Consider the following 15,697-nt stretch of genomic DNA (forward strand, 5'->3'; position numbering starts at 1 on the left):
TTGTGACAGCAAAGCAAGATCATTTTTCTTGTATTGTGACGTGTCAAAATTAAGGGAAGGAGTGTAAAATGAACGTGATCGCAAAATAAAAAAAAGAGTGCATCCACCAGACTGCCCTACCTCGCATAATGACCAGTGGGCTTGCCTGAGCCTTCTCTATTAATTCTACATGCATGAAGTTTGCACATAATGCATGTCGTGGTAGTGGCATCGCATTTTTATTTTTGAATGTAAAGACACGTCTTTTGTAGCTACCGAATAGGAAGGTGATTTTTCCATTTAGGAAGATCCCAGAAAAATGCCCCTAAAAACCCATGGTAAAAGCTCGTATTTTTGTACTTTCGCCTAATCTGAGGGTCAAGCAATTGTGGCTGCTACATGTCAGAAGTGCAGGCGCGACATTCCTGGTTTCGAGAATGTACAAATTCTTATATGCTAACCAAACTATACACTTTCGAAAGCAAAATGTTTTGCAGAGCCATCTCTTCCCTGGTGCGGGTCAATTATCTTGTGGAAAGATGACCTTCAAAGACGTGAAAGATTTCATTAGATTCTATTTACACTATACCCCGTAAGTATAGCTAAACAGGTTTGGAGCTGATTTCGTTTGTACCAACTAGACTACTGAAATGGCCGAGGTAGAGTGTATGCCCAACTAAACTGACGTAGTGGATATAAAGAACTAGTGCCAGTTGGATCAGAGAGAAAGGCAGGAGGAGCAAAAAATAGACACTTGCCAGTATAAATCAAATGGCTTCTTATGCGCTGATAAAAACGCGCAGGAGACCATTAGACGTTATCGCAAAAGCGGCATCCACCACATAAAGATATTTAAACAAAGTCTTGGCTGCGGGGTGCGTGCCCATCTCCTGCACCACAAGAAGACTACGCACGCGAAGTATGAAAAATTTTAAGAATCCACAATTTTGGAGAACGGCTGGACATTTGCTCAGCGTACACCCTTTGTCAGAAGCGTCGGGCAAAGTTTCATTTCATCTCTTGTGAAATATTTTGTGTTGTGCGGTGGCCGTTACTTATAAATTTCAGAGGATATCTGTTGTGTCAAAAGCCGGGAACATGAACTGTGCAGGAACTAGAGAAGCCAACACTAAGCTTATGCGCACTAGGCCTCTTCGTTTCCTGACTACGTTGGCGCCATTTCTTTTTGAGACCCTGAAGAAAGTGCCGGCTTACGTGAGGTAACGAGGAGTCTGGGTCGGTGCAAACAGCTCCCATCACTCAAATAATAAACACAAAAAAGGAAGGAGTCTGGCGTGGGATACAGTGCTTCTTAGGCCTGAGCGATAAGTTTGCCGAACTTGGTCCTCTCGTAATAAATCATCACTTGTGAGGAAAAGACACATAACTGCAGCGAGCTAACCGTAAGTTCCACACAAGAACGGAGGTGCAGAGAAGGATAAGCATAAAGACTGGACGTATGAGCAGAATAGCTGAAAATACACATTGACACGGTGACGGATTGGGTAATGCATCACCTCCAGACGGTGTTTACGTCTTGTAAGAAGGCTGCGATTGACGTTAACACAAAAAGGTTGGCTAACGACGCACCCGCCTCGCAAATAGCATTCTTTCTGCTGTAGTTGTCGAATCTTTTTTTTTCGCAGAACAGTAACCGCCAGAAAAGCATGCACGCCATATCTGGGCGCTGGAAAACACCCGGCGATAAGCGATTACAAGCATCTGGGAAGCTGACAATGACTGAGCTTCCTGGAGGTGCGTGGCGCTTTTATTGATAAATGGGTAGTCCTAGAGGAGAGTCGGTGCCTCCGCAGGTGCACTTTACCCAGCTTGCTGAATTTGTTGAAGCAAGTATTCCGCAGTGCTTTCACATTCTGCAGAATGCTGTTGTTAGGCAGAACAAGATGATCTAATGAGAGTAGGAAGCCAAACATCACGCGTGAATTAAATAAGTTCACGCCCGTACCTGAGCATCTACACCAGACAAACATGTTGAAAGACGAAGCCTTAGAGCATTCTACTTGTGAAAAGGTATGAAGACTAAGGCTTAAGAATCTTGCTTGATATGTTAAGAGCAAGCAAGAGAAACAAACCTGTCATGAGGAAGGCCACTGATAGATATGACGAGAAAACAGCAAGGAAAGGGGCAATTGTAGCTCCAGCGGAGAAGTTTAGATATCTATCGGAGCTATTCATAGACGGAAGATGTAAAGACCTAACACATATTCTGTGCGTCGAAATTCCACCCATCTTTAGTGAAAGTCATTCGCGGAAAGACATGCAGAAATGGCGATTTTTCTGGAAGCTACATTCTGAGGGGTATTGAGCGTCATGGTTCTATTCAATTTCGTTGTGATACAATGCTGACACAAAAGGAATCAGACTAAAGTGCAATGCACGAAGAAAAAGGATTAAATCCAGGCAAAGCATTATTCTTTGCTAAAAAAAGAAAATAAAAAAGGCGGACAACTCTAATTTTCAGCAAAACTCGCAGAAGAATAGAAGGGCAAGGTGTTTTAGATTTTTTTATTACCAAACCGGTTCGGTATGTTGGTGTCTAAAATAACGACGCGATCCATTTTACCTAGCACCCTCTTCAATGATTATCCTAAACACCCTTTTAAACACAGAAGTTATCATATCAATCTCTTAGAAAACCCTATTATTGCGTGCTCATACGAAGAGGTGGACTTAAAAAGGCATTTACGAGTATTTAATTTGCGATGAACCGAGGTTACAGAAATTTTGTTGGAAATTTCAATGCGGAAAACGTTTTGCTTCCTTAAGACACATTGAGTGCAGTGGCGTGCAAATATTGTTCTCCATGAAACTTAATTCCTTCGCTCCTTCTGCCTACAACAATGTTTCTACGGCAGCAAAAGACGATGTTATCGCAGAGGAAATTTTATTAAGAAATCTACCCCCCAGACAATGCGCACTCATGACGTCCTTACCGAAAATGGTGAATTGCCACCGTTTTGAAGCGAATGAAGGTTTCTACATTTACTATACGCGAACGCGATAAAAATTGGGAGAGGTGCTCACATTTAATTACAAAATTGGCCACGGATGGTGAAACCCATATTTCGTTTTTGTGGTCTTTTATAAATTAACTCAAGAGCTACTTAAGAGCTCCTTTTTTAACAGAGTTTTCTGTTCGTGGCTGGAAAGCAGTAGCCTATTAATCTAGGCCCACTTTATTTGCCCTGAGTGTCCCGTAAAGATCCTGCGCTGGTGATATTGGGATGATAACTCGCTGGTAAAAGTTATGGCTTACCGCCACTGTATTGGAGAAGAAAATTTCGCGTACCTGAGCCCCAAAGTAAAAAAAAAAACGGCCGTGGCTTAGCTTGGTTAAGCCTGGTGATTGCGGAGCGCTTAGAAAGTCGTTCTTCCGTCTCCGTAGCTCGCTGATGCTTCCTCTTTGCATTCTGCCGAGCAGCCTTGTTCGTAGGCACCATCGTAACATCTGGCTGTATGACTGCCTTGGCGAGAGGAGCGGAGCTGTTTTATACAGCTGGTGTGACGTCACTTTGTACGGTAGCGCCCCTGGTGAGAGGAGCGGGAGTTAGGCCGCCGTTGGTGGCTACCGCCTCGCCTCGCGACGGCGTGAGATGGGGCCCCGTTTTTGCACAGCTGGTGTGACGTCACACCGACCGTAGCGCCCCTGGTGAGAGGAGCGGGAGTTAGGCCGCAGTTGGTGGCTACCGCCTCGCTTCGCGACGGCTTGAGTAAAGCAGAAATTTGGGCAAGTTGGTACGTATCCATTTTGAAACAGCGCAACAAAGACGGGACGTGGAAACTGAGGTGTAAAGACAAACAGACAAATGCAAACACGAAAAAGAGTACGAAAAAAGAAAAACAGAAGGAGACCCTCTCACTAAAGGTGCATTCCGTTGCAAGAAATGCAAATGTACCCCCGACTATAAGAACACCAGTATCGTGTTTCGCCATTGTGATAAGATGACGCGAGAAGTGTTTGAAGCTTTTCTTATACGTGAGAAAGGCGCAACGTGCATTAGTTGCCCATCGGTCGCCCTTTCCGAAGGGGAGATTGGATATCTGGCGTCACATGTGGCATGAGTCGACTATGGTGGCGATTAATCTTTCCTAACTCTGTATATATTGTGTGTGTTTTTTTCAATGAACCCAGTTGTTAGTCAGCGCATGTTTGTCTTTACACCTCAGTTTCCACGTCCCGTCTTTGTTGCGCTGTTTCAAAATGGCGACGGCTTGAGATGCGGCCCCGTTTTTACACAGCTGGTGTGATGTCACTCTAGGTCACGTGGTGTGACGTCACGCAGCGGGGTCACGCTAAAAGTCAATGGTGCCTACCACCGCCTCGCCACGGAACGGGCTGAAGTGCGACCTAAAGTAGTATTGCTTCGCAATAATATGTAAAGAAAGCGTCGAGTGGCAAACCAGCAAAACCAAACACTGCTCCATAGAATCGGTTCTTTCCAGGGCTGATTCGTTCGCTGACAGCCCTTGAGTGACGACGTCACGCAGGTAATGCTTTCCGTTAAGAGACTGTGCATTATAGACGTGACGAGGAATGTACTGCGCCATCTCCCCTACCATAAAGTGGTCACGTCAGTCTTCACTATCTTATTTTCATGATCATATTGAACATGGACTTTAACCGAATGGCAGATTTTCATTTGTGGAGACTGTTACCTGTTCATCGCACTCTCTGACAAGAATATGTGAATAACTTCGAAGTACGCCTGCTTTGCCCTCGTCGATCTGTGCAGCATATTACTGTGGATTTCAAGACTTACAGCTGTGGATATCTAGATGATCCGCCTTAGAAGTGTGAGACCGAGGTGTTGGCGAGGCGCACTAACCATGAAGTGCAGTAAAACTAAGCCTCGCGTAAAATAGCCCAAAGCCTGGAGCTACTGCATAAGAAGACCAGAAAATGCCCTTTTAAATTTCACCTGAAAATCTTGCAAGAAAACTGAACGGCATGCCTGCTTAGTTACGCGTGAGACTACAAAATTATTGCGCCGTCACTGCCGATGCAATGTGTTATTCTGGCGCATTCATTCGTTCCCATAAGGAAGGCCGCACTTGAGCGTGGGTGCGGTTAGTGCACGATCTATTGGGTGATGCTTGAATTACTACACTGCTCGAGCACTAGCTAATATGAGAAGTTAGGTACTTAAGTTGTTGCAGGTGCAAAACAAGATCTGCCGACATGGCCCAGTGATTATAACGGTGGTTATTGATCACGTAAGTGCGTGACCGAAACCCTGCTCATCAGGTCGCGCGCTCTATAGAATACACGACGGCCGCGTTCTATGTTATGTCGGCTCACGTTAATGAATCCACAACAGCAGAGGTTAACTCTGAACTCTTAACCACGCAACTCATTTTCTCCTCCTTATTCACCTCTTCCTTGATTCCTCCCTTCAATGGGCAGTGCGGGTGTTCGTCCTGAGTAAGACGGTTACTGCGCCTTTTCTGTCTTCGTTACGAAAATGTTACTAGGTAAAAAGCAAGCAATCCTGTGTGTTAAATGAGCTGCGTTCTTCTTGATAAAAACAGTAACTTCGACAACGTGCTCCAATTAGGGATATTCTGATGTACGCACACTAACCAGCCTAATGGTTTCTTGTATGTCTTAGCGTTTTGGGGGCGCACGTTTGTTCCCGTTCTATTTTTATTTCGTTAGAAAAGCAGTATAAAACCTTTGCTTTGTATTACCACATTACGTTCCAGCCAGATGGACAAGAAGAGCTACTAATCTTCAGGACTCCTTGCTTCTCGTAACAGCCAGGTCGCAGTACACGGTAAATGAGGTGGCTTAATCTCCCACTGCTCTGTACAAACGACCTGATTCGGGGGGATGGTTCCCACGGGATTGACATCTGTCGTATTTTTTGGGGTCGACCAGAATAACAATAGAAGCAGGAATTCTCTGATCGCCTCTTGGGGGCAGATTATTTCTCTGCCTGCAATTAGACATTAGGCCACGACGACCCACTTACGGTCAAAGAATGTTGTAATGACATAGAGTGCCCACAATAACCACCCGGCAAACTGCAAATGTTCGTGCCTTACAAATGAGGTTCTTCTAACCTAAGCTTTTTTATCGTTCTTTTTTGCCTCTGCCAGTTTATCGCAGTAAAAGATAGAAACGCACAGTACGCCAAATATATGCGCCAATCGTCAGTTCTCCTCTTAATTTGTGCAACATTATTATTATTGCTACGTTCTATGAAGATTTAGTAAAAAGAAGGTTATATGTTATGTATTAATGCGCGGTTCGCACGCGTAACCTATTATCTCTGAAAAAAAATTCTGTATGACGTAGAACCGGAAGAGCTAGGTGGTTTAAGTGAAACCAATAGATCTTCACAAGCACTAAAGACCGTTTAATGTATACCGGGACTAAGTACTCGCTCAGAGGTAATATGCATAGAAATTCGGCCGCCCCTTCGCGTCTTAATCAAATAGCGTAAGCTTCCTTCACATCTTGCGATTACATATCTTAATTGTTGGGTGTATTCTCCATTAGCCTGAACAACTTAGGTTTACTTAAGGGTTCCAGTGGGGACACACAACGCAATAGCCCTAGCTCACTGCGCAGTGTACCCCTCCACATTCATGAGCCTTCGCCATGAAACAAAGAGAAAATAAACTCACTGCAAAGCAGTTCCGCCGAAACTACATGTTAAATTGTTCACCAAGATTGAAATAAAACTAATCTCGCCTTTTCTTCTTTTCTTCGCATCTCACGATGACTTCATTTTTAATATTCTTATGGACTTACCTACTGCAACGCGAACCTGAGTGGAATTTATTTATGCCGCCGACAAAGAAAAACTGCTCGTTTCCAGGAAAAATGCATGGGGATCTTTAAGTTTGTGTGAGTATGCATGTGGGAGAAGGACGGGGGGGGGGGGCTTTATTACGACCATGTTTGCCGGAGTGTGAGTCTGTTTCGGCTTCTTCAATGCTGAGTAGCACCTGCTTTCAGTAATATTAGTTTAGTCCACTTCTGCTTTGGATCTTCTCCAAACAACACAAATTTAGTTTAGAAAACATCAAAAACGATCTAATTTGCACCATCAGGTGGCGTCCAAAGGCCAAATGCGCAGGGGTTGTGCCAGCCGGAGCTATGGCTTCTTGAAATGGAATAGTGTAACTGGTAGACTTTTCTAAAAAAAAAAGTCCTTGCAGCCCCGACGTCGTAGGCCATTTTGCTGACGCAAGCGCCGCGTACACAGAATTACGTTCACATGTCGTTACTTTTAAATGAAGCATGTCACTTTAGGGGCGCGATAGTTCTCGTTTCTTCGGCAGTGCAGCGACAGTATTTGTGGGACTTCTCTTTCGGCCAAAGTTGCTTTTCTCTTTCACTATTATCACACTTGTTCTTTTGGCAATGAGGCTACTTCGCTGTTGATATCTGTGAGGTCTGCAGTTCGGTCTGAGACAGGGCCGCTCCGCTAGCTCGGACCACAGCTGCGGCCGCGAAGAAGAGCACACCGAGGAATAGCCATCAGACAGAAGTGTTTATTGGGGAACTCCCCAACTGGTGGCGTCCTGGGTTCAGCACTGGCATCAGGCGGCCGAGAAACGGAAACGGAGTGGCGTCACCTTGACAGCTGCGGCTCCCAGTGTGGTCCAGACCCGCCCGCCTGCATCGCCGTCGCTTCGTCGTTTCTCCTCTCGCCAACTCCCGCACTGCCACCGAAGACAAGAGGTGGGGGAGAGGAGGTCATTCTCTTCGCCGCGGTCTCCGCTGCCGCTCGGAGGGAAGATGAGGGGAGGGGTTGGCGGAGTTTCAGCCGCGGTTTGCCACAAGAGGAGAGCTGCCTCCGGCGGGCGAAGGAAAAGCCAATTCCCGCAGATTTTAAGTTATTTTTTTTCATTCTGAGGCATACCATGCAAGTCTGGATTCTTCAAGTGTCGCCTTGCTGAAAACGTATAAATAGAGATAATTTTTATACCTACTTTTCGAAATTGAAATTATTAATCTTGCAGATTAAACCAAAGCTTTCATTGAAGCATGCCACTGAATTTCAAACATAGCCTGTTTTAGCAATAACGATGACTATTCTGGCATAATAATACTTGTGTTCACCGACTTCAGAAAAAAGAATGACGTTGACTAGCGTCGTTCGTGGTAAAATACCTTCGAATAGTTAACTATTTAAACTATTAAATATAGGCACCTGGTTGCAGTTAGAGATTTGCAGTTGTAGATTTGTGAAAGCCGTGTAGATTTGTGAAAGTCGAAAGTTTTTTGCCTTTGGTGCGCTAAATAAACTTTGCTGTAGCACCTGTAAACTGTACTTTAGAAACTGGCAGTTTCGCACACCGCCTGTGGGCCTCAGGCAACGCCCACCTGTGAACCTTACTCGGTAGTGCTCGTCCATGTGGCTACCTGTCGTCCGTCTGCGCTGCGCTGGTCGCCGCTGCCCACTGCTCCCTCCGGCTGAGCAGAGAAAGAGCCAGTCACGAGGCTGGTTCGCCACGATGTCAAGCGTACACGTGGGCATCGCTGCGCGCGCACCACCACCGTTATTCGACGTGAAATTTCTAAAATTTCTTGAGCCACACAACGAGCATGATCGCTTTTTCATTTAAAGCTGGTACAGCTGTTACTGATGGCTGATACAAGATTCCAAAATTCAGCTTTGTGTACACTTGTAAGAGATAAAAATTAGGAATTTAAAGCTCAGCTCCGTCAAGACGCGCATTACTACCGGAGTAGCTATATTTTTCACCTCAAAAGCCCTCTGTTTAAAAATTACGGCATGCTTCTCTTAAATGTCTGTTATATATAAAATCCGAAACTTTCTACAATTATCGGAGAGGCAGAGAACCTTACCCATATACTGACATCATACAAACTCATACAAAACATATGTAGTATGGGTCAATTTCGTCTGCTACAGTGAACACCCACTCGCTGTTTTGAATTGCGTTCGGCATCTGTAAACCGGCGTAGCTGCGTAGCTCGTGAAGATCCTGTTTGCACTAAGCAATCTTGTCTGAAGCTCTGAAGTTTTGTCATGAGTAATTGTAGCGGCACGCTATAATTTGTGACAGAAGAGAATGTCAGCCAACAGGAAAGAGAAAAAGTACCACACTAGCCCAATGTGGCTCTCCATACTAAATACTCTCCATACTTATTAAGCCTGGTTGAGAGGTGTCACCTGATGCAGCGTATTAAGTTACTGCGAATACAAGTGCCAGAACTTTCGACAGTGGAGGTTAAAAGGTACTACGTATGCAAAACTTTTGCAGTCCTGGCGTCGTACAATTGTTAAGCCAAGTGAATGGAGATCATTAGTACTATGCCGAAGCCTTTGGCTTCCACGTAGACTTCTTCAACTTTCCTCTGCAAAAAGAAGTGAAAAATTATGAAATCCTGTGCCTTGATGTACGGCTTGGCATTTAGCCAACAATGGCTTTGGGGTCATTCAACCCGCTTCGTTTGAAGAATTGTTTGTGAGCATCGAAATGATGAGCAATCTACTTCACGTTTCTGGGCGTGTCGAAGTACACACAACAGAGGCTGTGAGGCCCGAAACATTTTTGTGCTTCAAAGACGATGCTGGCGCAATTCGAAACAATAGGCTTAGGCGCGAGCTTCAAAAATTCCGCAGTTGAGAGCGGTGTTTGCCTTTGGAGATTCTAAGGCTCCCGCAGTTTTCAACTATAGAAAAGGATGAGCTGCCGCGTACCCTCGAGCCAAATATCAGCCTAATGTTGATTTACAAACACGGGAAGCTGCTTTAGAGGCGATGACCCACGGGCAAAAATGTCGATGTTGATAGGAATGTAAATGCATTACGTGCAGGACTGCTCTCTGCGTTCTCTTGCAAATGTTGTATTTCGGCTCAAAATCCTTGCGGTGCAAAGCTGCCGCCGTCATGGTACATAAAGCTAATATTTTAACGGCATCGCTAAGGGCTTCACTGAATTCGAATTCAAAAGCTGAACCCCGAAGAAAATAAAAGACTCAAGCTCATTGTGCTCGAGTGTAGTAAACACGGCTTATTCGGTGCTATACTGCCGATTTATCCATATAAATGAGCACGGAATGCTTTCGCTGTCGCGGCTTAGTTTTTTCTATGACACATGGTTCATTTCGAGCAATGAAAGGACGATTATTGCAGCAAAACATGCAGAAAAAAGAGAAGAGGTGTCTTTGAACAGACTCTCTGTAGAGCACACTGAAACGCCCATACCATGCAATGAACGCGCACAAGCTTCACTTCTTGATTGTTAGACTGAACCACATTTTCGCTCTGCGTCCACTTCTCGCCCAGTAATAAAGCGATTGCAGCTAGAATCTGGAAGAAGTAAGCTGGCGCTATTGTCATCCAGAAAGTTTTCGCTGTGTTCACTTCCTAACTGAGGTTTCTACTTTTCACCAAAACTTGTGTGGGCCACCAATTTTTTCCGCCACTAGAGCTACCATCTGTGTCCTGAGATCTAACATATAAAAAGCTTAACAGAAATGTGTTCAGCGAGAAAATCGACGACCGCGAAGCAAGGGAGGGGCTTGACAGACAAAGCGCATGAATGCCCAAAGTACGTGGCAACGACCAGGGATTGTGATCCGAAATTCACGAAATCATACCAATAGGCCGCCTGCCACTTGAATTGGCAGCATATGTCAAACAAGTTTCCCTCGAACATTTCACGTTTATATGATCGCTTGGAAAGTTTCTCTAAGTTCATGCAAGTACGGGGGACACGCTTTAAAGCATCCACGCTTTCGATTAACCGCCCATCCAACAACTTTCGGCTACAGCCACACTTTTAAAATTTGAGTAAACGTCGTAAATCAGGAGAGCATACCCACAAAAGTGAATATGCACCCCCCTCCCCCAACACAACTGCGCGTGTCCGAAACTTCACGCACCACAACTGTCGAAGCGCGAATAAGCATCAAAATGAAGCGCCACTTCGCTGAGGTATTTTTCAGGACCTCAAATCAAAAAACACTGGACACTACTTTGAATTTGATCATCGTGAGGACAGGACACCATTTCACATAAAAATCTTTAGCCAGTTTCGCTTCCTGAAAGGATACCGGATCGAGTACTCATGGCATTCGCATTTTCTACATTGTCTTTCGCAAATCTATGTGAAGGCACGGAAGAATTTGCCTTCGAATACCGAAGAGACGACACCGAAGGGGACAATGCCCGGAGCAGTAACGACGCCGTTTATGCGGCATTTGCCCAATAAAACGGATCTCTTTTATCTACGTAGTGCACTTAATTCGTTGCGCTGCATCTCCTGGTGCAACATTCGCATTGGATTGCACTAGATAAAAGACCACGTTGCGAGAAGGATAGGTGCACTGAGAATTTTTGGCAGTGATTGCCGACGTTGTTAGCACCTCCTAGCACTGACTACATTCCTGTGCTAGTCCAGTCCAGCGTTAGTGCGGTCGTGTGTGAAAATCTCAGCGGCATGTAGTCATGATAAACTCTTGGTTTTAAACTTTCACCATTTTTACCGTCATGAAATTTAGTTTTGGAAAATGCTTTTGCCGGCCGTGCGTTATGACATTTCACATTTTTGCAAGTTTGTCAGCGAGCAAACCTGATGAGTTCGCTTTCCTTGCTTAGACCGCGTAGTGTCCTTTCCTATACGTTTTCTCGGTTTTAATTTTCTTGAATCTACAGCAGCGGTTTTCAGTAGTTTCATGCGCTATTGCACTCGACTTGGATGACGGCGTGCCAGCCTTCTTTTTCAGTAATTTTGTGGCTTTATATTTTTTTATATTCAGTAGCCCATTCTACGAACGAACGATCATTTAAAAGAAAAACAAAATGCTCGGGGTGTTAACCCTGGCATCAACTAAAAATTCGGGAGCAACCGGGGCAGTGAGAAGCACTGTTGCCGGTTTTAGTGTTTAATAACCGTTCTGGCTGCCATCTGTCGGCATTGTCGGCAGACCAGTGTACGTATATACACGCTTGTGCATAAACTCGAAGTTCACCACCGTCATCTTTATTGACAGCAGGCATAAAGAGGGACATCTCTTATGTTTGCGCCACTACCCTTGCATTACAGCCAGAGCTAAGATGCAGTAAATTGATTTTGCTCACAGCGTTGGAGCAGCCGACGGCAGTAATTTATCACGGGGTGTGGTGCGTGAGAAGTCGGAAGTGGCGCTGCTGACGCCAACGACCACAACGACATTTCACCAGAAGTGCCACCGCAAAGTTCGCAATAAAAAGTGGCTATGGTTTAGCTCTGGTTAAGCATGGAGTGACGCGAGAGCTACATCCCCAGCAGCACAACTAATTGGTCCAATATTAGAAATATATTCGCAAAGGCCGGTCCTACATAGGACAACAGTGAACCCAGTCATTTCCAATGTTTGCCCGATGACCTGTGCTGCTTTGGATATCTGGCCGAGTGGAACTCGCTCAGTCGAATTGCAAAGTCAGTCTTTCGCCGCTCCGTTTCGCTGGGCGTTCCTTCTTCATCTTCGTCCCTGGACGTGGATTCACTCTTTACCCCACTCCCCCACACTCGGTTTCGCCGGCGCGCCGCACCGCCGGCAGCAACAGCTGCTTCGCAGCACTTTCGCACCGCTTTCGCAGCCACGGCGCCGCCATGAAGCTCAAGGGGTGCCACGGACCTCAAGGTGTGCCACGCTGAAGCCTCGAAGTGCTAGCATGGTGTAGCTCTCGCAACAAAAAAAAAATATTATGTTCAGGCTAATACACTACGTAGCTAATAACTAAGCTCGTTTCCAAGCTGTTTTTATCGCTAAAGGAGAGTCTTTAAAGATGATCGCCCAACATTACAGAATGGTTTTAGCGCTAAGACGTACACAAGCAGAAGAATACACGGGCGCTTAGAACTGTTTATTGAGGTGAAAGCGATCGGCATATATACCGTCCCTGAAGTTTTTGCGCATGCGCCTGCGCACAAGGCAACACTGAGACACTTCGAATGCACATTTTTTGTGCAAAAGGATTCCTTTATGTGAAAGTTTTACATAAACAATATTAATTAAAACTCTGTCATTGATTCATCTGTTTTTTTTTCTGTGAGGCTGAGAAGAAATTCCTTTTACTCCTACTATGATAAGACTTTCTGCTTGCACTTTCTTCTTGCTTTGCACCTGTTCTTGTGCGCAAGAATTGTGGGAGGCTATATATGTCGATCGTATTCACCCCAGTGAGCAGTTGTGAAAAAGCACCCGCGCTGTCTTCCTGCTGTATGTAATACTTATTGGCGCTAAAATCGTTTTGTAATATCTGACAACCAACTTCATCGGGCAAGGCTGCAGCGGTAGCGCGAGGATGCTATATCATCTCTTCTTTCTCATGCAGTTGCGTTGTTTTCAAAACTATAGCGTTGCATTCGTTCCGACAATACTTGCATGTTGCTGCTCCCTTGCCCACAGAGTTTTGTCTCGTCATGTTCACATGTATATTTCTGCCTGCGTCAACTCGCGTGGAGTCGTGACGTAAAGCTTAACCCGGGCCCGCCAAAACCTGATCGATTTTTGAACTTGTCAGTAAACAGACTATTCGACGGCCCTGTTACACGCTCTAGAAATGAGCCTAACCTTGTACATGAGACGGTCGTAGTGCGTATATCAAGTGCATTGTACTAGCGTAGAAAAATCCAACAATTCAGTTTTGGATGCATTTTCAGAGTATCTTGAAGGTCAGATACAGATGGCGAAGGTCACTGGGGATGCCAAACTCTTACATAAAACTGTTAACCAACGTCTCGACCTTTTGAATTCCAGAGTAACTGCACTTGAATCGTCCCCTCGCACCCAAATCGCATTACGTCCCTTCATACGTTACGAGCCGAAATCAGTTCCCTAGCCAAAACTGTAACTAATCCCGTATCTAAAAATGACGAACTTGAAAATCGCTCGGGTCGGAATACATTATCCTCCGCGGTCTCAATGGGGACGCTGGTGAGAATGGCAAAGACTTGTGTGAAAAAGTTTCTCAATGCATTTCCGAAAATTCTAAAATTGATTGCCTGGGGATAAAACGTTGTCAGAGGATCGGTCGGCATCGAGTTGGTCATTCACTTGCAGTCATCAGGAAGTTCCTATACATTGGGGATAAACTTCAAATTCTTACCAGTGCCTTCAAGCTCAAGGAAACAGACGTGTCTGTGCAGGAACATTTTACAGCCAGGGTTCGTTTAATGCGTAAGAAATTCTGGGATGCATCAGCTCCTTATCGTTCTAGTTGTTCCAAAATCCAGGTGCGGCATGACCAAGTTTTTATTGACGGCATCCGTGATAACTGGCGTGTGTGATAACTGCGAGGCCCTCTGATTCCTTCGACAAACCAGCTGTGCCGCTCCCTCCTGGTTCATCCTTAGATTGACAGACCACATGTTATTCTGATAACCTGTAAGTCCTAAATCTCCACACCAGAAGTCTTGCAAATAAATTCGAGTATTTTCTGTTTATCTCGTCTCCTTCCCCGCATGTAGTGAATGTTGGAGACAGGGCTACATGACGGCATTTTCGATTCAGAATTTACTCCCTCTTCGTTATGTATATTTAAAAGCCGATCATCAAGCCAGCAGAGGCGGTGGTGTCGCCCCTATTTATCGTTCAGGTTTGAAGTTCTCACTTTTGCATTCATCGCCGAACGCCGAAAAAACGTGTATACTATATCTAAACAAAAAGAAAGCCTGTTATACGTAGTGGCACAGGCAGGAGCTTATTGGTTTACGTTTTTTTTTATGGCAGCTCCACCATACTTTTTGTATCAAAACAAACAAGCGTTTCTGTAGGCGTCTTTTACCGTCCTTCAAGTTCTTCTTTGGACCCACCACGCGGCCCCACTCGGTTCATACGCAACCATAATATAGAAAAGTCCAACATCATTCCCATTGGAGATTTCAAGGCCCCCGGCATTCACTGGACATCACAGATACATGTAATAACAGAGAAATAATTAACTGCTCCTTGTCGTTCCGACTAAAACAATTATTAAATGATAAGACCAGACTCGCTGCTACTTAGGATTTAGCATTCAATAGTGCTAACCTTGCTGATAAATGTTTTTCATGGGGAGTAATGGAAATAATTTCCGACCACAAGGCTGCCCTGGTATTCCTTACTTATCCGGTTTTCAAACATAGTTTTCGATAGAACACGCTTCCTAATTTCACTGTGCAGATAATATTTTTATAATAGTCACCTTATCTGACTCACTTTATGAGTGTACGACACTTATCTGAAATTGTGATGTCAATAATGTAAATAATTTCTTCGCAAACTGTTAAAATCATGCATGCATCGGTTTGTACCCCCTGAAGGTGTAAAAAAAATCAAATGTTGAGATATCGTGGATAAATAGGAATATTATACATCTGTCTTGACGTGTTATTAGAATTGGATACTCCAAACGCTCAGACGACCCTGCGAGCCTCGCCCGAATCAGCCACGCCAAAAACGAGCTACATCTGAAAATTAACTCGGAACAGGTCTCGGAAGTTTAGATTCGATCTAACGCCAGCAAACGTTTCTAAAGCTTGCAGCTTTGATCATCCTTTCTGAACTTCTTCATGCTCTATGTTTCCGCGGTCCACCTCATGACTGGAAAAACCGCTATATATATATATATATTGTAACGGAAAACAGGGAGACAGGTCGCTAACCAGCAGAATACAGCAAGCAGCCAGCCAGCCAGCGCGAGACACTTCAACGTCTTCGAAGACACTTCAGCGCCACCTGAGA

This window comes from Amblyomma americanum, chromosome 4, assembly GCF_052857255.1.
Source record: "Amblyomma americanum isolate KBUSLIRL-KWMA chromosome 4, ASM5285725v1, whole genome shotgun sequence".
Taxonomy (NCBI): domain Eukaryota; kingdom Metazoa; phylum Arthropoda; class Arachnida; order Ixodida; family Ixodidae; genus Amblyomma; species Amblyomma americanum.